General features: G+C 48.3%; 1 protein-coding gene across 4 annotated transcripts in view; it reads left to right on the plus strand.

The window, feature by feature from the left end:
* The first annotated feature begins 8,425 nt into the window (after positions 1-8,425).
* LOC117889407 (dual specificity testis-specific protein kinase 1-like) overlaps positions 8,426-23,278 on the plus strand; it is a 62,560-nt gene continuing 47,707 nt past the window's right edge. The window contains exon 1 of one of the 4 annotated variants that reach the window (XM_034793568.1): positions 8,426-8,584. The gene's annotated coding sequence lies outside the window, so the exon portion shown is untranslated. Of the gene's footprint in view, positions 8,585-15,456; positions 15,545-23,278 lie in introns of those variants that run through there. The other 3 variants (XM_034793566.1, XR_004648470.1, XM_034793567.1) reach the window with 3 other exon arrangements.

The raw sequence follows: 23,278 nt of genomic DNA on the forward strand, positions 1-23,278 counted from the left end.
ATCTAGATCTGACCTTTGTGGCTTAAGCAGCTCTCTACTGGCATCTGCTTTCACTGTCACACTGTGGGTTTCTCCAGTGGGGCCCGAGCCTTAAAGGGACAGTTAATCCACTGGTGAAATGTGCTGAATGTGGCTAAATATGCCCCGCCCTCCTTACCGAGCTGCCTGAGGTGCTGCAGCCAGCAATGTCTAATAGCAAAGCCGGCCTTTCCGTGTCGGATTCAGAACAAGTTCCATACGTTTGTCAACTCCCATACGAGTCAAACTGTGTTTAGAGCAAGAAATCGGACTGTAGGCATTTTAGAAGGGCTAATTTTTCTACCTGCTCAGCACTGTACCTGGCACCTCAAAATCCAGCCGGGGATCTGCTTTGGGCACGTGCCCTGAGTGTCACCAGCAAAGATCATGGGTGGCAGTGGAAGTTGAAACACAGCCAGTGATTTTTATTTTTTTTTAATGGTCTACTGAAAATGGATTAAGGCCTGAAAGGGTCATGGACTAACTTAAAACATGGGAGAACAAGGCAGACAAACCTTATGTGGTAGGGCCCCTTACAACTGCAAGGATTTGGGGACAAATCTCAGAGCTTGCGACCAAAGAGGGGTGTAAAGAGGGCTGCTCAATGATGGAGTACACCAACCCACTAAGGTGCCAGTAGTATGCCAGGTGTGCCATGGCTCTCACTGGAGATTCTTCAGCAGCGAGGCCTTGCAGGGGCTAGCCGTGGCGGGTCCCACTAGCCACTCAGAAATGTGGGAAAGGGTATTTTATTAGGGCTGGCAGAAAAGCGAAAGATGATAAATTCCCGCAGTACAGAAGCTTAAATACTTACAGTTCAAGTGAGCGATTGCCATAAATGTTTGGGTCCCTGGGGAAGTCCAGTTGAGAGTCAGGGTTCTTCAGGCCTAGTGCCTGGGGCATTGTATCAAATGAGCTATGGAATGGCTTCAGTCCTTTCCAGGGACACGAACACCCTGGTCAGCCTTTCCATAGTTCAGGGACATGCGTGCGTCAGCCTGCCGGACTCAGATCCTAGTTGGGAATCTCCCCTTGAATATCAGTTCGCCTTTGGGTTGCTCCTCTAGGCCCTGCAGGGACACCTGGATATCACTCGTCAGAAGGTTGAAAACAAAGTATCTCTCCTTGGGATCGATGTGCTGGAGGAAAAGGCATGCGGGTCTCTGTCATTTCAGCGGAGACGGAACCACAGTTTATCTCTGTTCTGTCAGAACTGTCTGGTTTTAGCATGTTCTCGATGGATTGGTTCATGATGAACCCTTTCTATGAAGCATTTGGTGACACTGGCTATAACAGTTGTAAATTTTCAGGTTTCATAGAATTATAGAATATCAGGGTTGGAAGGGACCTCAGGAGGTCATCTAGTCCAACCCCCTGCTCAAAGCAGGACCAATCCCCAACTAAATCATCCCAGCCAGGGCTTTGTCTAGCCTGACCTTAAAAACCTCTAAGGAAGGAGATTCCACCACCTCCCTCGGTAACCCATTCCGGTGCTAGGTAACCCATTCACATGGGGACCAAATTCTTACAACAGCAACATAGTCTACATCCGAGTAGCTTAATGGCATTGCACATGATGTGTTGACACAACAGTTGTCACAGCCAGACACAACGCTCAACCAGGGGCCTTTAAATGTCCACCCATGAAAACTACAAAATTCAAGACCGATTGCAACCCTCACTGTGCACTAAATCATGTGTATTGCTGGGGTTGTAGGGTGCTGCTGCTCCTGCCTTCTTGAAAATATAGAAGGAACCACTAGAGGGCTCCTTAGCTAAAGGACTGGGATTCATTAGGCCTTTGTTTCAAAAGAGGAGCTGGGGGGAGTAGATAGTCAGGCTTCTCCAGTGAGACTTTTTAACCTTAGAAGTTCAGCATGTGTCTAATGACAACAAAACACCGGGATTATGGCATCCTTCACAACAATCCCAAGTCACTTGATAACCTTACACTGACTGAAAGCAGTGGTAAGAAAGCACGTCTAAAACCTCAATTTAAAACCCAGACCAGATACGGCTGTCTGATTTTGAGCTTGGAGCGGATTTCCAGAGCCGCTGATGCGTGGCCGCTCAGAGGCTCTACTCAGGGCATTTCAGGTCAGCATTTGGCACGTGCCGAATAATCATCCAATTCAGAAATGAGAGAGCAACCAGGGGCAAGAGGACTGGAGAGAAACACTAGGACGATGAAGTTGTTATTAAGAGTCTTGTAAGTATAGGAAAGGACTTTGACAAGGGTATGAAATTTCATTGGCGCCAAATAAGGGGAGATGTGCTGGTGCTTGGGACATCTTAGTGCCAATAAGAATTTGAGCTGTGGCATCTTCCATTAATTCAGGAGATCTGACTATAAGCACCAGACAAGAGAGTCTGATTTGCAAACTATTGATAGAGCCTCATTCCAGCGTGTGACACCAGGAACTATGTTTTGATACTAAGACCTCTAAGAAAGTTCCAGGGGGAGGGGGACAGGAAGGTTTATATATATATGGATGAGAGTGGGAGTATAAAGCACATTCTACAACAAGGTGAGTTGGATTCAAGATCAGTTTAACGCTGGGAATTACATTCTGGAACATTTTGCATTGCTGCATTGTAAGGATTATGGCCATTTACAATATATATAGGCCAGTTGTCATGTAGAGCAAACGTGGACAGGTCTGCCATATCCCAGGAGATGGCCCTGGTACAAATGCAGAAGCCATCACATTACAGAGCCTAGTTTTCAAAGTTGGGTACCTTAAGCAATATTTGGACACCTACATTTTCATTTTAGGCACCTAAGATGGGTATTTAGCTGCCTATATATATGTTTAGGCTCCTATATTTGAAAATTGAGCCTTGTATGATGCTTAGCTGGAGAGATTGCAGTAGAAGACGCTGTATTGTAATAAAGTAGTGGTTAGTTAATTCACTGGCCTCTGCCATGTTCTGCGTAACTTCTTGATCAGACCCCGGACACAGCACATTTTACAGAAGTTTAGCGGTATGACATGTTACACTGTGGCGTGATTATATTACACGTGTAATAGACTAGTCACCTTTTCAGCTCTAGCCCTGGTCGCTAATGACCTAAATTTATTCCCATCTGATAACCAGAGTCAGCGGGGCGGGAGGTGTTCAGTTCCTAGTCAACATCACAAAACTACCCCTATAATTTGTCCCCTTCTTGGCAGTGGAGGCCAAGGGTTGAGTGGGTCATGGAGAATGAACTCCAGAGTGCAGCCTGGGGGACCTTGCATTGCTTCTCCCCACGCTTTACCAGATTCTACAACTAGATCGAGGATTTTGGCTGTCAGTCAATTTACTCGCAATAAACTCCCTACACAGTCTAAAGGAAAACCCTGTAAATCACGGGCCTCACACAGAAATGACAACGAATCCTCGTGGCACTTAGAAGATGATGTCTCCTGATAGCTTTGGCGATGTGGCTCACTGATTAGGTCACCCATGGTTCCCCTGACCCTGACTGAGCACAATAAACTCAGGCTCATAAATTATAGTAAAAAGATCCTTTGATCCTTCACGCTCGGGAGACCACGTCTTGCTTTACGCAAAATAACCCAGTGCTTGGTATCGGCTGGTTCGTTAGGGCAGATTCAAATTGAGTTCCATGACTTCGCTTACAATGCAGCTCTGTAGTTTCTAAAGTAATGGTTATCATTGGGTTGCGTCAGAGCACAGGTCCATCTAGCCCAATATCCTGACTTTGCCAGTAGCCAGTACTAGCTCTTCAGAGCAATGGATACTCTTGTTAGCCAAATAAATAGAAAATCCTTCGCTGAATCCTGCTCAGCTCTTGGCCTCGGTGACAGCTCTTGTGGCAGTGAGTTCCCCAGGCTAATTGTGCATTATGGGAGAAAAAGTGTTTCCTTCTTGCAGTTTTGAATTTGGTGCCTTTCATTTTTATTGAGTGCCCGTGTTCTCGTATTGTGGCAGAAGGTAAATAGAAGTTCCCAATCTACTTTCTTCTATGCCGTTCACTATTTTGTATACCTTGATCATGCTGTCAAGTATCAGGGGGTAGCCGTGTTAGTCTGTATCCACAAAAACAACAAGGAGTCCGGTGGCACCTTAAAAAACCCTCACTTCTTCAGATGCATGAAGGGAGGTTTTTTACCCGCGAAAGCTTATGCCCAAATAAATCTGTTAGTCTTTAAGGTGCCACCAGACTCCTTGATCATGCTGCCTCTTGTTCGCCCCCTCTTTAAGGTTCAAACCACCCAGGGCAAGTTCAGAGGTGATTCTAGGGGAGTGTGAAAGGAGTCTATTAGGTGTAACTCACATCTACCTGCTGTCGTTATTAGAGTACACGGTGTATCCGTTTACACTTACCGGTTGGGAAGTGGGGTAAGTGTTAGAGAGTCTAAATTAGTGTAAGAGATTCTAATCTACCACACCTTGCACACCAGCTCCGACTTCGGCTCTATAATTTATAATAGCAACACTGCAGTGGGGGGCACTTACTGCTGAATAGTTTAGTATTTTCCTGAGTATTTTTTAATAAGGACATTTTATCCCTATTTTTTCCCCATCAGTACAATATGATTATTTTTCATATACTATTGCCTTGAAAGTGATGTTATTAGTTTTGTTTACAACAGTCTCTTTCAGGACTTAGTACTTGTTTAGGTCCTATTCAAACAAAAACCGGAAGTATATATTTAATTTAAGTATGCACATAGTTCCATTGAAGACAATGGGATTATGCACATGCTTAAAGATAAGCACAGGCTGAAGTGCTATGCTGGTTCAGGGCCTTAGCACAGACGTAGCTATTATCTGATCAGCAATGACACCTGCCAATAATTGCTTATTTAGTCTCAACTTCCCTTCTGGTTCTAAAAATAGACAACATGATCAATACCAGAGGGCCTCTGAATATAACCGCTTATATAGGCCAGGAAAAGTGATCATTATCCCCTCCAAAATCAGGATGACCATCTGGCAGGATGCTTTATCTAAGCAATCGCAATATAATTATGAATAATTATTTGCTCTCCGTCTGCAATGTGCTCAGCGCTGTACGTTGCACAAAAACAGAGTCCCTGCTCCAAGGAGTTTACAGTCTAAAAGATGAGTACTGTACATAGAAGACAGTGCATGCTGGGCAAGACAGAGCTGGGGGTGACTTTGGGGTTGTTTCTTTCCGCAGCATAAAATAAATTCCCTTCTAATGGGCATCGAAGAAGAAGTGAGATGCAAGGAGGGAATCGGTGTCTGGTCTTGCAAACTGGGAGGTCTGGGACTCATTGCTCTCAAAAAGAAAAAATGCAAGGGGGGAAATAAATGAATGGGGAATTAAGAGACCTGGCTGATTGCAGCAGACGCCTTCGGTCTATATTCGGGGCCTGACCCTGCAAACCTGGACTCCCCTGAAATCAGCGAGACTAATCCCATGACCTGGGCACTCCTCAATTGAGGGCTTTGTAGGCTGGGGTCTCAGGCCCAGCTTTGCAAAGGTATTTGAATGATTTCAATGGGAGTTAGGTGCCTATATACCTTTGAGGATCTGGGCCTCTGATCATAACTGCATCTACGCTCCGCAGACATCCCTGAACTGCCACACAAAGATCATGAAAGATGGAAACCGTGGAGCCCATTGTGCTCTCCAGCTCTACCCCTTCCAGGAAAGGAGACTGACACAAATGGTTTCTCATCATTAGCCGGCAGCACCAGTGTTTGGAGGAGAGGAGAGAACGGGCAGTAAACAGATTTAAGGTCAGGTACTTGGTAGCCATTAAGCACTTCATCTGCTACTCACTTCTAAATGGTGCACTTAGCTGTCTGGTGAGGCTGCTTTGAAATCCACTTTCCCCATTAGTAGCTGGCCCAGCTTTTTTTGTCCGGTAGCTCTGCCCCCTGCAGAACTTACACTCATAGACAACGGAGTCTTTTTCTGTTTCTCCTAATTGGGGTGCTGCAGTGTCCTCACATGAACCGACTTCCTCCCTGGCGCTGAATGAATTTGTCCGCATTGATGATTTAACGACTGTTGTCCCGTTGTATCCTGGAGATTCACTTCCTGGACATAAATGGTTCTGTCTAAGACACTTGATGTTTTATAACCTGGACACGTTTTCCACACGCATCCAGGAAACCAACTGGGCTATAAAGTACAGAGAATGGCAGAGGGCCGGATTTTGATCACACTTACACCCGTGTAACCTCACTGAAGTCAATGGTGTTGCCTGGATGTGAATGAAGGCAGGAATACTAGACCCAAAGGACGAGTCAACATACCGAAATCCATGACCATCACACAGATCATTGGCGTGGATGTGTTTGGCCTTATGGATGCAGGTAGCGACTGGAAATCTCACACCACTTCCCCTGCTCAGCAGGGATGTTCCTTGTGCCAGATACAATACATCTAACTTAATACTTCTTAACCCTATTTTATATATGTATATTGTCCCCACCATGCCCTTTGCAAGAAGGCTAATCTAGTCCACTAATAACCCTACTGAATGGCATGGCACCTCTTCCTTGAATGTAGCAATCAATATTAAATAAATATAAATCAATGAAATTAAAATAATAACCCCACACATTATTATTTGCATTAAAGTAGCACATAGTGGCCTCAGCTGAGACCAGGACCCCATGGTGCTAGACGCTGGACAATTAGCACCTCATGGCAGACAGTGCTTGCCTCTCAGATTACAAACTGAATAGCCAAGGAGGCCAACAAAATGTGGGAGGGGAAACAGAGGCACGGACAGGTGAAATGACTGGCCGGAACGGAGGCCAGAGCTGGCAGACCCAAGTATAGGATGCAGGTTGGCTAAGTCCCTGTCCCTTGACCACACAAGCTCTTCTGCCTCAATACAAGGAAAGAGAGGTGCAAATACAAGATTTCAGTCATTGGTTACCCTGGGTAAATCTGCTGGAGTTCGGCTATCTAGCTGTCTGATGATGGGTGCATTAGATAGACACAAGAACTGAAGGCATGTCTTTGATTTCATCTCTGTCCCCAGCACTCTCTATTAACAGCATTCAGGTATTCACACCTGCTGACACTGATTTATGAGTGATATTCGCGGAGGGAGGGGAATGCTACACAAAGGTCTCCATGCTGCAGCCCAAGGTAAAAAAGGCTCATTTCTTCATATTCAGCAAACTGGAATGAAATCCCCAGGGGAAATACAGAGAGAGGAACAAGTTCCTGAACACGTCAGAGCCCAGGACCAGTCGTGGGGGCTATTACATAGAGAGCCAGAGCATAGTTAGTGGGGAGGGATGGGGTGGAGGGTTTGAATTTCCTTGGCTTTCTCTGCCCAGGAAAGGTAACGAGGGAGCTGGGGAGGATGGAATGTAGAAGCACCTCTGTCTCCTGAGAGAGGGAGTGTGACCCGAATACACCAAGGGGCATTGCCTTGGACTACTGGTGCCATTGCATTTCTCTGGTGGGATGGGTGCATTGTACTGGAGAGTGGGGGCAATGGAGGATTGCATACATTGCATGGGGGAATGGGTACAGTGCACTGGTGGATGGTGAAGAGATAAGTTCCCTGTAAGCTGTACGGTGGCAGGTGCGGAGAGGTTTAGGGCCCTGCAGGTGCGGAGAGGCACCCCTCCCCTGGCCCAGCCCAGCCCCTCTGGAGCTGCCAGGGCGAGAAGCCCCTCCACCAGCCAAGCCCAGCCCCACCGGAGTTGCTGAGGCTGGGGAGAGGCATCTCTCACCCAGCCCTGAGCTGCTGCGGCAAGAGGGCTAGGGGGAGTCTTCTCTCCCTGCCGCAGCCCTGGGGCAACCTGAACCCCAAACCCTTCATCTCTGGCCCCACCTTAGAGCCTGCACCCCCTGAACCTAATCCTCTGCCCGAGCCCTGAGCCCCCTCCCGCACCCCAAACTCCTCATCCCTGCTCAGAGCCCACACCCTCAGCCAGAGCCCTCATCCTCCCATATCCCAATCCTGTGCCCCAGCCCTGAGCTCCCACCCACACTCCAAACCCCTTGGCCCCGTCCCCAACACACGTCACCTCCATATTGGTGCACATAACGAAATTCATTCCCCACATGGATGTAAAAAATTAGCGAGACCACTGGAGAGTGGGTATATTACATCAGGGGTGGGTGTGTATATTGCTCCCCGGGGTGGCTGGATTGCGCGGTGGAGGTGCACTAGAGGATGGATGCACTGTGGTGGCAGGGGGCTGCATTGCATGGGGGGGGGGGTATATTGCACGGGGGGCGGGTGCATTGCTCTGGGGATGGCTGCATTGCTGGAGGGGTGGGTGCCTTGCACCGGCAGGGGGTGCCCGGTGGGGGGCTGCCTTGCACCGGCCCGGGCTGTGCGATGCGGAGCAGCCGCTCGGTGCGGCGCTGGCGGGGGAAGCGCTGCGCTCAGCCCCTCGCAGCTCGCCCGGGAGGAGGGAGGAGACAGGCAGGCGCTGCGCTGCGCTCAGCCCCGCTCCCAGCGCCGGCGGGCTCGGCTGCCTCTCGCCTGCCGCTGCCGGGCGCGGAGCTCCCAGGGGAGCGGAGCCGGGCGCCCCCGCAGCTCACGAGGGAAGGAGCCGGGACCCGCACCTGGAGCGCGGCGGCCGCTGGCCCAGCCGGCAGCAGGTGAGTGCGCGCCGCGGAGGCAGCGTCCGCCGGGCGGGAGCGGGAGCGGGAGCGGGGCTGAGCCGGGCCGGGCCGGGCCGGGCTGGGCGGGAGCAGGCGGGGAAGGGGATGGCGCTCGGCGGCGGTGGGCTCAGTGCTTCCCGCGGGGAGGCAGCTCCGCCTGCCTGGACCTCCCAGCCCCGCGGCTCAGCAACTTCGGGGATCCACCCCCGCCTTGGGGCCCGGGCACAGGTGGGGGCCCCTCTGTGCCAGCGCCGCCTGCCACCCCTAGCCCTGCGCACAGCCCCACAACGTTGTTGTTGTTGTTGTTGCTCTCCATCGCAGTAGCAGCCTCAGAGGGCAGGTAGGATCTGGGCCCCAGCTGCACTGGGTGCTCTGCACACTCACTCACACTCACGCCCGTGTGCAGAGTGGTAGGTGCCCTACAGACCTGTTGTGCAAATTTAGGTGCCTCTTCTGAAGGCTCCACAGAGCATTATTTTCACTTCTGATCATGTTAGTGGAAGCACCTAATTCAGTTTTCTTAGTGGTCATTGGTAGGTTTCAGAGTCAACACCCAATATATGACTATGGGTGGTTCACACCTCTCGGTGCTCATGGGTCAAATTCAGTCCTGATGCAACCAGGGTGCAACTTCCATTGACTTCAGAGGGTGCTGCACCCCCTTGGGCCAACACTGAATTTGGTCCATATTTGTTGACTGACTGCAGACAGCGGCTGTATCAGGTCACATTGGGAAGGTGCTTTAGAACCCTGAGGGTAGGGAATTTTCTTCTCTCAAATAAGAGCTTAAATTCTGTGGAATTTGTACAGAGCAGTTTACTGAAAATGCCAGTATGGCTGAGCCTGGCTAGGACAGACCCCCGAGAGGCAGAGTTCAACATACTAATGATTATAGTAGCTGCAAATGCTAATCAGTTGCCCATGTGCTGGTAAGCAGTTGTCCTGCAGAGGGATCTGTATTTCAGAGCTGGATGAAGTGGTCCCTGTCTATCTATCATACACCTCGCAGCGTGCTGTATGGCAAAATTAATTTGTGTTTAAAAAGCACTTTACGATTTTTGACCGGAAGAGGTTATAGAATGGTAAAATAATTATTTGTATTAATTAAATGCTGCAGGCGAGTTAGTTCTTCTGCAAAAGGGCTTTTGGTCCCATGGGCCTAATTTGCGCTTTCCCACAAAGCCTTCTGAATGGAAGAGAAACCCTGCCAGGGCGAGGATCAGGGCTATTGCTGTGCTTTTTGTGGAGTGGAACAGAAGTATGTTTAGAAATTAAGGGGCCTGATCCTGCAGTTCCACCATAGGCAAAATTCTCATTGAATTCAGTGAGAGTTGAGCTTGCACGAGGACTACAGTGGAGGAACATTAGGGTTGCTGTCCTGGATCAGCCCAACGGTCCATCTAGTCCAGTATCTCGTCTTCGACAGTGGCCAGTACCAGCTGCTTCAGGGGAAGGACGCTAGGTGTTTTAAAGGCCGCAAAGAAGGAGCAGATACCAGGAGAAAAAATGTGTGTGTGACTCAGTGTGAGGTTTTACATTCATGCTCTCTCTCTTAACGGGATGCCCTTTTTTTTTTTTTTTTAAACAATTCCTATAACTCTTCACTAAAGTAATTTGCTGTTAATGTTGATACGATCACATGTATCATGTCAATGCACGTTTTAGCACCGAAGGAAAAAGGAGATTCCCGCCCCAGTTTATTTCTTTGCGGAAAGTTTCCCCTTCCCGGCTTGTTTGTGCTGGACTGCTCACCACAGACGTGACTCACAGACATCATTCTACCACAGAGGAAATCAGGGACAAGTGCCCAGTTGATTGTGGTACAAGTGACTGCACAACAACTCCCCCAAATTAGTAGGGCAGGAAATTCCAAAATAGGTTTGTGAGTATTCACCCAAGGCTGAAATTGACTTTGTCAAATTCAGCATTTCCGATGTGCAGACGATACAAGAACAAGAAGTTGGGGAAAGCAGACACTAAGCGTAAGGGATGGAAGGAAAGGAGAAGACTTTGCCTCTTTATTGCACTTGTTTAATATCTGTATTATGGTAATGTGCAAAGGCCTCAATCAGGACAGGGCCCCATTGTTCTGGGTACTGAACAGACCCATGGGATGTCATGGCCCCTGCCCAAAGAGCTTGCAATCTAAGTTCAGACTAGATGCAACAAGCCAGCGTAACAAACTGTAGGAGTGAATGGGGGAAGGGGAGTCTGATGGTGCTAAGACCAAGTGATTGCGTAAGGTCACTGTTGCACAGCTTGATTGTGTTATCCTCCCCTCAGGTATGTAACTTGCTCCTCTCCCCCCTCCCCCACTGTTACCCCATCTCCACCTGGTGTGTTGCTCTTTTTCCCCACCTCTTTGGTGTGATTCAAGCCTGGTTGTGTCTCCCCCTCATCCCTCCCAGAAGTGTCACCCCTCTCACACCCATGTGGGGTGTGATAACTTGGGTGTGTTATTCCCTCCCCCCACCACATTCTTTCCCGCTCCCAAGATCAGTTATTTTCTAACAGGCTTGTTACCTCATCTCCTCCCTGGGAACCCCCTTTCTGACCTCTCTGCACCTGGAGGTGTTGCCTCCTCTCCTGCTTCCATCTCCCTGTCCCTCCATTACCCCCGGATAATAGAGGTACTCTGGAAATGTAGGGCTGGAAAGTTCTGTTAAAGGGACAGTGGCAAGTGGCAACTTCATAGGCATCCAGTTTAAATCAATGAGTTGAAAGTTGTTTTGGTTCCTACACCTGCCCTTAAGTCTGCGGCCCCAGCCTGTTTTTGTGGTTTGACAACTTCGCTTTCAGGTTTGTAAATGCGTTTTTTCTCCCCAGCTACTATATGAAAGACTCCTACCAACACCAGGAGAAAGTGACTGTACAAGAGAAGCGGGGAATGCAAAGTGCTGACCATGGGATGGAGGAAATACACTGAAAAGGGCAAATCTTGAATGAGAAAAGAGACTAGGAATACTGTACCAGCCAATAGCAGGGTGGCCTTAAAAGGGGCTGAACTGAAGCCAGTATTGACTCTTTTTTAAGATCGAGTTAAAGATTGGAAATAGAGATCCGTTGGTTTAAGCCAGTTTTATCAGAACATTTTCCCCCAAATCCTTTACAGTCAGGGGATTCAGAGCTGAGATTAAAAAGGATCACGTGGTTTAAAAGGCAAAATATTAGATTGTTGTCGTTCAAAAAACCTCAGTGTTAGAAAGATTTGGATGTCGTCAGGTCTGAATCCAACAAGATTCTGAAATACATGACTGTTGTGAAGCACCTAGTTTGCTGACTTCAGTGGGATTGCTGACAGGCAGAACGTTAGGCATGTGTTTAAGAACCTGGCTGTATTGGGCCTCATTCTATCCCCCATGGAAGTCAGGGGGGCTGAGATCAGGGACCTGTCGGCACCACCACCTTCGTCTTTCCATCAAACCTTACACTGACCCACTCAGTTGAGAGCTGGCTCTTAACACATAACATCAGTGCTGTCATCAGTCAGAGCATTGTGTATTGATGGCCAGATGCAGCTGCATGTGCAATATTACCCATGCTGTTGTCACACAACCAACACCCTGCCTGTCTGGATGAATCCCACATTTCAGCACTAAAAAATAAAAATCAGGAGCAATAAACTCTGTAATAATAAGGCTTGATCTTTCTCTAGTTCCTGTCTTTACAAAGGGTCCAAAAGCACCTTACAAATGTATGGACTGAAACCTAATGTCCTAAAGCAGGCAAAACTCCCTTGAAAGCCAATCAGCAAGGCCTTCCAGATTTGGTTCTGTGTTTACGTAGCACTACTTAAATGCACCCATGTCTGGGGTGTAGAGGGACAGTCATATGGAGAGCACACTGAACAACAGGATACGGAAGAGGGGACGTTTTGCCTGCAAAGGAAATTAATGTGTTTGTGCTCTTTTCCCCGCCTTTGTGATATAGATAGAAGGCTGCTTGGTTTTTACCTTCAGAATGTCAGGTGAGGTCTTCCTTGTTTCTTGCCGAAGGTTGTCTTAGAGGACTCCGGGAGGTTTGTCAGCCATTATTTGAAGGAGCAGAGTTGTTGGATCTTTAAAGAGGTCGTTTCAGGGTCTCTCCTACCTGATGCTAACAAAGACATCAAAGTCAGCATAATCTCTTTTTCCTCTTCCCTTCAATATTCATATTTGCAAGGGAAATGTTATGTAAAGTAGTTTGGCTTGGTTCACATTAATACAGTCTGGTTTATGTGACTAGAGTCCATGCCTAGGCACTGAGGACTGATGGCAAATGCTTTGACTCCTGTTTCTCAAGTCTTGAACATGAGCTTTTGGGGCTAGAGGCTTAACTCTCTCTCCCGTGAATCCCGAGTGTCACTGCCATACAATGCATGTTTGAATTCGTCCTTTTCCATTTGATCAGTGTCAATATCAGTGACACCAATATTTCTAACAGGTCTGGTTGCAATAGGACAGATGACAGGTCTGCGTTTAAAAACAAAACAAAACTCTATGGGTCACATTCATCCCTGTGTAACTTCATCAAAACCAGTTATGCCAGGGATGAATAGGGTCCTATATGTTTTGTGATATATAGATAATTAATGAGCTCTAACATAATTACACTGAGGCTATGGCTACTGGGGTAAGAATTGAATATCCTTATTCCTAAGTGACTTAGCCATAAGTAAGTAGTGAAAATATCCTTCTCAATAATCCTTCACTATTCCACTCTGAAAAGTGGCTTTATAAACACAGCATTGTGGGGCTCTAGTTCATTTCCTCTCAGTAACTCCAGATCAAGTCTGCTTGGTTTATAGTTAGGAAGGCTGCTTGGCCTGCAATCACCTCCTGCGATCTGAGAGCCAAGCTGGGTACTTTCTGGCTCATGTGCACTCAGAACTCAGTGTTGATGGTGCATAAGCCAGAATTGATCCGGCTCACTCTCCCAGAGCTGCATTGGCTCTCAGGGACTAACTGAAATAGGACATAGTAAAAATGTAGGGCCAGATTCTTGGGTGCACTAAGGTCATTCTGCTGGTGTAAATATGGTTTGTATCTTGACTGAGCCCCTGATATAACGTGTGCTGGTCTGATTCTGTGCCTACATAGATCACCGGTAGTGCAACAGGCAGCACAGCTGAGAAAAGGGGTAGGGCCAGATGGAAAGAGGGCATGGTGTAGGCTTTCCTCCACGTGCAGCGTCTGGGTATTTTCCTTGGTGATCCACCCATCAATCATATGGAAAACTCTAATGTAAATTAAAGCATCTGAAAGGTTGCTCCACATGGCTGAGGTTCTGGGGACACCTGTGCTGTATGGAGGGAGCAACTCTGTTCACTGCCGCCACTCCCGGGTGCTAATCGTCTCTTACACTGACGCACTATATGTCCTTGGGTTAGTTGCCTAGCCTTTCTTTTGTTCAGCTTAGTTTTCCAAGCTGTAAAATGAGGATAAAAATACCTGCCTGCTTCATGGGGGGAAATGTGGTTATTGATGACTTATTGTCTGTACAGCACTTTAATTATGTTAAGCGCTAAGTATCCTTATTCTGTATTACCACGAGGTGTCAGCCCATTTCTCTCACATTGCCTAGGGCTGTTACGATCTGCTGTGTGCCTCCTGCCGGTTGTGTGCTAGTTGAGATGGACACTCATTGAAAGCAACATTACCAAGAGGTGGTTACTGTGACGTTGCATGTAAGGTTCCTGGAAACAGCCTAGTTGCCTTGAGAAACTGTATAACACAAGTTTCTGTGCAAATATTGTCTGTTTGTATTGTGCTGCATGTGGAAATGCATTTAATCCAGCAAGGACAGCCTGTCTTTCAGGGAAAGGGTATCGCAGAGATGGATAGGTGACTGACAAGCCATGGGAAAGTTTTAATGCCTCACAGCTGTGTCCACGCTACGGAGCCTATACTGGCATAGCAATGTCATATATACCATAACCCTGTAGCGTAGCAACCTGCGCCAATGGACGGGGTTTTTCCATCGATGTAGCTATGTTGACCTACTTTGTAAGTGTAGACCAGGCCTAAGAACTCAGCAGGCAGGTGCGAAAAGGCAGGACGCAGTGAGAAGGAAACTCTCAGCAGTAGAGAAAGAGAGATCAGTAAGATATGAGCTGATCCTTAATCAATGTGCTGTATCAAGTGACTCCCTTACTAAGACGGTTCTCATTTCTTGGGCTCGGCTCATCCCTGGTGTGACTCCACTGACGTCAGGCATCAGCGGCCCCCGACGTCTCAGCACCAAAGAGAGAATGTCTGGATTCAGGCCTGGTAGAAGCAGGTGGTATTCAGGGGAGTTGGACATACTTACAGGGGGCCTGGATTTGACCCCGAACATCTGTTCGAGTAGCCTGCTTTGTGGATATCTGCGGATAAAAGCAAGGAACTGGCTTTCCTGACTGATGATGATTTTGTTGTTGACTCAGTAAGGAAGAGCTCGAGATATCGATCTCTGTGTCTGAATGGCTCTGTACCGGGGTACAACTATACCAGGGGTTCTCAAACTGGGGGTCAGGACCCCTCAGGGGGTCGCGAGCTGTCAACGTCCACCCCAAACCCCGCTTGCCTCCAGCATTTATAATGGTGTTAAATATATAAAAAAGTGTGTTTAATTTATTAGGGGGGTCGCACTCAGAGGCTTGCGATGTGAAAGGGGTCGCCAGTAAAAAGGTTTGAGACCCACTGAACTATACCATATTCCCCAGGCACCCTGCTACATGGCTAATTAGAAACATCAAGGATGGCCCTGCTCTGAAAAATAATTACCGGTATGTGAAACTGGCACCTTCTTACTTTGCAGATTGTTCCTTGCATGTGTCCCCTCGCACCTGTTCACCCCCAGCCAAAGGATCAAGGGATACAGTCACTAAATACCTCAATGATGGCGAGGAGGGGCAGGGATAGCCCGAGACGTGCCTGCATCAGCCAACAGAACTAAGTCAGCAGAGATGGCAGCAAGGGGGAATGCAAGAGTAGGCTGGTGAGTAAGGCACTGGACTAGCCCTTGAGAGATGTAGGTTCAATTCCCTACTCCACCATGCACTCTTGTTGTGAGTTTGGGCAAGTCCCTTGACAGGAGGATTGTAGAAGCACAAGAACCATAGTAAACCTATGGGATTTATGCTCCAGTTACTTAATCTCTCCATGCCCCAGTTCCACAGCTGTGGACCAGGGCAAACCATGTTTTCCTTTCTCCAACCTTGTGTATTTATATTGGAAACTCTTCGGGGCAGGGGCTGTCTCCTACTGTGCGTCTGCACAACACCTAGAACAATGGGGCCCTGATCTCAGCAGGGGCCTCTAAAGGTACATTTCCACTGCATTGTAAACTCGAGTTTGTGGGACCCGGGCTTGTGGACTTGTGTCCCTGCTGCATTGTAAACCTGGGCTTATAGTCGCTCGACACGGGTCTCACAGCCATGCTAATGCGTCCACACTGCACTGTGCAGACCACCTGACTCGGGTCTGTGGCTTCCCCTGCAGCCACACTGGAAAATGACAGGGCTTGGACCCGAGTCACAGTGGGATTCAAGGTCTGGCACATCCCCCAGCAGAGTCGTAGGGCCCAGATCCTGAGTAGAGTCAGTCTGATTTGTGTGTGTGGACAGGAGTGGGGCTTTGGCTCAAACCTGTGATACAGCCTGGGCTGAGAGTGTGGTGTAGACATACCCTAAGTGCCCCAGTAATACACACAATACTAGTAACGAGGGAATGCATCCTGCACCCTCTCGATAGCTATGGTATAGCCCCAGTTACCCCAGGGCAGAGATACTCAGCAGACCTCAGTGGTTCAGGAGTCAAATTAGCGATTGACATTACCCAAAAGAGCCACAGGAGTGCGAATTCAGTGTTGCATTTACTGTAGTTCTCTCTCGCTAAATACACATATAGTATTCGCACAGCAAATAAGTTAATCACTTAATTAGTTAATAACATAGTAAAAGCATCCCCATTGGTTAATTATTAAACCGCCCAGTGCAAAGAGACGCATTAAAGAGCCACTTGTGGCTCGCGAGCCTCAGTCTGAGTATCGCTGCCCTGGTGTCTGAGCACCTCAGTCTTTACCGTATTTATCCTCATAACACCCCTGTGAGGCAGGGCTGTGCAGTTATCCCCAATGTATGGATGGGGAACTGAGGCACAGAGAGACGAAAAGTGACTTGCCCAAGGTCACCCAGGGTGCCTGTGGCAGAGCAGAGAGTTGACTCCACCTCTCCCACCCTAACCACTGCACCCTCTCTCAGCCGTTCATGTGCCTATGCACATTGCTTTTGTGAGCAGCTGCAAAAGGGCAAAGCGTCTCTCACCCAGTGTGGGCTTAAAGCCATCACCCTGTGTTAAAGTGCGATACTAATAACTTCATTTCTCTCTCATTGAGTGGCCCCACCACCACTTAGCTGCTTTTTAGAGTGGCACAAAGTCACATTTTGTTTTTTGAAGGAGAGTAAATCTGTTGCATAAAAGAGCCAAAACACATTCTTAGAATCCAGAAACTGGACTAAGGCTGAGATCTGGTGTTGGGATTCTCTCCGAGACCTTTTCCACTTGGCTGATCTGGATCCCCTCGTCCGGTTCTGGGAGACGCTTTATCCAGTTCTCTGGAATCCAGACTCATCACTGAGGTTTCTTTATTGTCCCTTCGTAAAGCAACACCTGAGGTTCTGGTGTAGGAGGTTGGGCTAGGGTGCACCACAACTGCAAAAGCACATAATAATTAATCAGATTCTATGCAAAGACTAATGCCCAGTCATTGCGTTTTTACATTGCATCACACTTCATAATTGGTTTACTAATTTTTATAACCAGTCCCTGTATAGATCCTAAACTGTCTACAAATTACAAAATATACTAGTAAGCAAAGCTGCAGCTGCAAACTTATCCCACTTACTCTTCTTACTATTTCTTTATTCACTAACTACATGTTATTTTCAAGGCCACTTGTGAATCATGCTCTGTCCATTAATTAACCTCTGGTTCCTTACTTCTGTTTTCTTTCATTGTTCATGCAAGGCCTACACCTGGAATCTTGGACTCTCTCCTTTATTAGAATCCATATTTTTGGAGTTGCGTTGCTGACCCAGCTCTGTTGTCAGAGAAACAAGCATAGGATGGATGTGCACTTGGCAATCGTGTCAGAGAATAACTAGGAGTGTTTGTATGATGGATTCCTAAGGATAGGTGCTAGCTGTACTAAACACTCCTTAATCATCTTGAATTCAATAGGATTCATTAAGTTCCAACCCCATCATTTATATTGCAAGAACAGGCATTTTGCTTGTGAGGATGAGTTGTATAATTCAATAAAAGGGGCTTTGAAAATGTGTCTTTTAGGATTGAAAAACGTCCAAAACACAACAGCCTCTGGGAGATCTATTAGAACAATTTTGCACTGTAGCTGTTTGCAGGGGAAATGCTAAGTTGCGGCGTGCTTTCCTTCTCTCACCCCTACATAGTAGCAGAGAAATGGGCCTAAAAAACCAAATCCTTTGTCCTTATTGAATTTGTGCCTTTGAGCAGCATCTAAACTGAAATCATTTACTACCCAGGAACCATAGTTTCAACTTGGGAAGTGACAATTATTGTGACCATTTTCCAGTTGTCTTTATAAATATTTGAAGTGCTCTAGGTGGCGATTAACTTCCTTTGCTTAGAGTTTATCACCGTTCCACCGGGGTTGCAAAAGGAACCGCACATGCCTTGATAAATGGCCTGGCAAATCGTAGCATTCCAGCAGGTTACTTCCTCCCTGGTATAAGCCATCTGAAGCCAACAGGGTTACAGTGAGAATGGCTTACGCCCTTAAAGCCCCCCTGCGCCCTTAGCAGAATGCTGGTTTGTGGCAGTGATGCTCCTGAACAGAGATCCATTTACAGCAGGATTTTTTTCTGGGGAACTATTTTTCCTCTTTTCTCAGTGACGGAAGAATACCCTGTCACAAAGGTGTGCTACATATTGCAACATCTCAATCCAAATGGGGGCTCCTGGGAAGCCATTTGATTGGGCCTCTTCATTACAAGGCCCAAGGTTCAGGGTGGAACCTCACCCCTGCACCAAACTGCCATGGGTTGCGTGGGGTGCATTGTTTAATTGTAGAGAGGCTTAGGGGCTCAGGGGTGAAGGTTTCCTTCTAAACAGAGGACGGAGCTGGCAGCGTGTCCCCAGAAACATGGAAAGGAGATTCCCCAGGTGGTTTCAAGGCATCATCATCACAGGGCTCTGTCAGCACAAAGCCTCATGAGTTGGTTCAGAATGATGAGTGGTAAAGATCCCGGTCCCATTTCAGCCGTCCCGGGAGGCGGGGCCTCTCTGCAGCTGCAGGTTGGGTAGTGTGGTGTGAACGGTCCATGGCTCTGTTAGGCTAGAAACATGGTCCCTCTCCGCTCTGACTCCTGTCGGCCCAGCACTTCGTGTCGGAGTCCAGGGATAACCGTACACAGCCCCGTGGAGCCAGATGGGATCTGCAAGAAGCAGCAGAGAAAGCGCCCGTGTCAGATTGCGAAACCGCCCCCACAGATGGCACTAACCAGGCCCCTTGTTGGCAGCCTCAGCAGAGAGGCCAAGTGCTGAATGGGCCATTGACCAAACTCCCTTTGTGCCCTCAGAGCCATCTGTGCAGGCCGGGGCGAGGTACAGCAGCAGGGCGGTGGGAGGGAAGCCAGCTGCCCTGGCTGTGCCAGTTCTGTGAATGCACAGAACTGGTTTCCCTGGGGCTGTTGACCCAGCGCCATTCACCGCCACAAAATCCATTTCGGTCTGTTGAGGTTTTTCCTTCTCTCGGGCATGTTTCACTTGCTGTGGCCCTGACCTGTGTCTCTCCTTGCTGTTGGCCGCAGGACTGCGGCTCCGCTGCCAGCATGCCGTGAGGGGTCTCGTTTAGGGGAAGCATTCGCTTGTCCAGGGACCAGCCCAGCCTGGTCTGATTCTGACTTGGTCGATTTAGACAGGGTGTGGCTCCGTTCTGGGACTGAGATCACAGAACAGCCACCTGTAGCACCCTTCCCTTGGCACGGCTCTGAGCCTGGAGACAGTGAGAGAGATATTGAACTCCTCTCTGCCCACCTTCTGCAGGCTTTTCTCTCTCCTCTTTCTGGCTCTGTGCTTCCTTTGCTGCCGCTGGTGCCTTCTCAAGCAGATCTAAAGTTCCCTGTAGTTTGAGAGGGTCCAGTTTGACTTGTCTGCTTATTAATAAATGACTCACCCTCTGCTCTTTCCACTGCCCCTGTTCAGGCTGTATGTAGGCATAACTTCCATTGACTTCAGTGGGGACTGACGCTCAGTATTGGGCTCCAGGAATATAGGGGTCAATGGAGATACCGGTGATGTGATCCACACCCCAGCTTTCCACCGCTGGAGTTAGGGTTCAGATCCTAATTTGTACCACAGGAGAGAATCTGCATTGTGGTCTCGCCGTCATCTGCATTTGTGCCTGTCACAGATCCACAGCGTCTCGTGGAGCGTCTGCTCCGCCGAGACCTGGGATTGGAATGGCAGAGGATGTGGGGCACAGCGGAGGTGCATTGGCAGCGTGGCATGGGGGGTGCAGGAAAGGAATATGTGGGTGGGGGGGCTGTGAGTTGGGATTGAGATGCACCAGCTGAGCTGTCTGGAGAATCCAGGGGTGGAATAGCAGGAGAAGTTGCAGGATTGAGGTGCCCAGGACTGGAATAGCAGTGAGGCGGCAGGACCAGACTGAGGTTCATTGGCACAGATCTATGCGGGAAGTGAGCACGGCTTTTCCCTATGCTGTTCCTTTATCAGAACAGCACAATTAATGCTTCGTTTTCGTGAGAACTAAATTCACGTCCGGGTCTGAAAATGGCTTTAAGAATAACAGATATTGCCTTGACAGACTCGTTTGCATTTTGATGAGTTTCCACTTAGTGTGAGCCAGGTTCTCGGGGGTGGGAGGGTGAGGAATGGATCTTAGATACTTGGAGCTGGCAGTGTGACTCGAGCACGGAGAGTGTCACTTTGGCGCTTGCCCGGCGCCAGTGGGCAGATTTGCCAGACTGCAATGCAGAGCTCTGTCCTGTGGGCTGCATCTCTGGGCGCGGTGTTGGTGATGAGCCAGGGATGGGGCACGAAAGTCTGAAGTGTCTGTGTTGGCAACTGGACTTGTTATGGATGAAATGGCAGGAGAGAGGACCCTGCAGTAAACGGGGCGTGAGTGCTGGCAGCTAAAGTGGGGCCGGGGGGGGCGGGTCAGGCTGGCATTGGCAGGGTCAGCAGGCGGGACACTACCCATGCTTGAAGAGGCATGAGTGGAGTTGGTGTGTGCAGTGCTAGAGGGCACTGCCGATGAGTGCTGGGGTCGGGCCATTGCTGACGGTGGTGGTGGCAAAGGATGGGGCACTGACTGCTGCTGATGCCAGTGGCAATGGCTGGAGCACAGCTAGTGTTAGTAGTGGCAAAGTGGGAGTGGCCTAGCACGGTGGTACTTTGGATGCTGGCTTGTCCTCCCCCAGACTCCCCACATCGCTGCTCTCACCTCTGGGTATTGTTATGACAGCGTTAGGGTGGCGAGGCTGTAGAGAGGGTTGAAATTAGAGCTGGAAAGACCTGCTAGGCTTACTGAGCATAACGCACCATGTAGACATGGCCCGGGTGGCTTGTCCGAGGTCACAGACGGAGTCTGGGGCAGGACAGGGAATTGAACCCAGTCTCCCATGTTAGTGTCCGAACCACCTGACCGTTTTCCTCTCTCGGTTTGGTTTGAGGGCGGCTTATTTTGAGTTATTGTAAGCTGATTAGAAACAGGTTTATTCAAACTGAAACAAGCTACTCAGACTGAAATACGAGTGTCCACGCAGGGGCTTGAACTACATTGGCTTAAAAACCTTAAAAAAGTCAAAGTACTGCAACTGTCTTGTGTGGACAAGGCTGTAATGCAGCGGAGAAAGTGTTCGGAAGTTTGGGTAAAATCCATCCAGGCATTGCTGAGTTGTGCAGGTTTTAAATTTCATTCAGTCAGCTACCCTGCCGCATGCGAGGGGGACGAGCACTGCGCTGTGCTGCTCCACGCAGTTCTTTATCTGTATGCAGAAGGGAGAGTAGATTTTGTAGGTTCTGTGTGGAGCCCTTCTACATACAAATGTTTCGCTGTTAAAGGAGACATGGGACGGGGGGAAGAATTTGGGCTTGTGCCATTGTAGCCTGGAGGACAGTATAATGGCGGAAACTTGTGAAACTACGAAACCATAAGAAACAAACGAATGAAGCCTTAGCAACTGAGTGGAGAACACTCTTTGTATTAACACCTTTCTAACTCAATGTCTAATCAACAATTGAGAAAAGGGCTTCTTTGTTAAGGAGTCATACCCCACTCCTCCCCATTAAAGTGTGAGAGGTCACCATAGACAACCCTACAGCAAAACCAGGGAAGGCCAGACTTGATATTCCTAATCTTTTTTTTCCAATTAAAAAACAACCAAATTGTGTTACTCTGTTCAACTCTTCATCATAAAGAAGCGAAAAAGGCCACAAGACCAGTTAGGAACAATCCTTTGAGCCAACTGGGGGAATTATTTCAAAGATGATCTGCAAAGGACACTCGGATGATTGCTACGTCCCTATTTTCAAAATGGCTGTAGTGGCTAGTGGTTAGTGCAGAAGACTAAGGGTGTGTCTACCCTGCACTCAGGAAGAGTGATTGCAGCATGTGTAGGTGTACCTAAACTAATTTGCCCCAAAATTACAGTGAAGCCCTTGGAGCACAGGCTAATTTCCCATTACAAGCCCATCCCAGGCCCAGGGCATGTAGTGGGTGGTTAATCCATGCTGCCTTGCCTTTGCTGCTATCTTTAGAGCTAACTCAGTCAAAGCTAACTTGGGTATGTGTGTACATGTGCTGCAATCACCCCTCATGACTGCAGTGTAGACAGAGCTTCAGGATTCAGTTGACTGTGTGCCCCTTAGCGAGACACTTCACCACTGCATACTTCAGTTTCCTTTCTGTCAAAGGGGGATCGTAAAGCACTTTGAGATTATCAGATAGCAAGGTACAAAGTACCGGCGCTGATTTCCATTCCCATGTGACGCTTGCCATTTTGCACTTAGGTATGGACAAACCTTGTGCTTCTGCCTGGATTGCTGATTTTTCTTGTAAGCCGCCCATAACACCTATGCCCTTCAGTACTGGACTAGAATCAATGTTTTGTCTGCCTGGATCCATACTTGTGTGCTGATCCATGCACATTGATCTCCCTCTCCCGTATCAGGCCCATGGTCTCATCACGTCTGTTCTTTGTTGCCCAGGGGGTGGCTGTGTAGGTGACACCATTCTCACTTTCTGGTTAGGCGTGGAACTGTGCTACAGAGAATGTCCCAACACCAGCTAAGGTGTGCAGATAAGAGACAGAACAGCGAAATTAACACTCCTATCAAGCAGGGCATTAAAAAAAATCCTTTTCCCTTTGTGTTTTTTGGTGTGAGTGGGAATGATCAGGGTCTAGTGAATTATTCTAGCGCATTATAGCCCTCTTGTGCTCTCATTAATCGTTTTAAAGCTCATCGTGGTGTAATGCGCTGGGTCCCAAATGGATTGTAGTTTAATTCTAAACGCAGCACAATTGCTCTCTGCTTTGGAGTAGCTGGTGCAATTGTCCCTTATGTGCTCATTTGGAGAGTGAACCCTGCACTCGGCATTTTAGATGCTCGCAAATTAAATGCTGTGGGAGTGGTTGGAGAGAGCCCATTTGATTCCAATTTATATCCC

This window comes from Trachemys scripta, chromosome 17 (genome assembly GCF_013100865.1).
Source record: "Trachemys scripta elegans isolate TJP31775 chromosome 17, CAS_Tse_1.0, whole genome shotgun sequence".
Classification (NCBI taxonomy): domain Eukaryota; kingdom Metazoa; phylum Chordata; order Testudines; family Emydidae; genus Trachemys; species Trachemys scripta.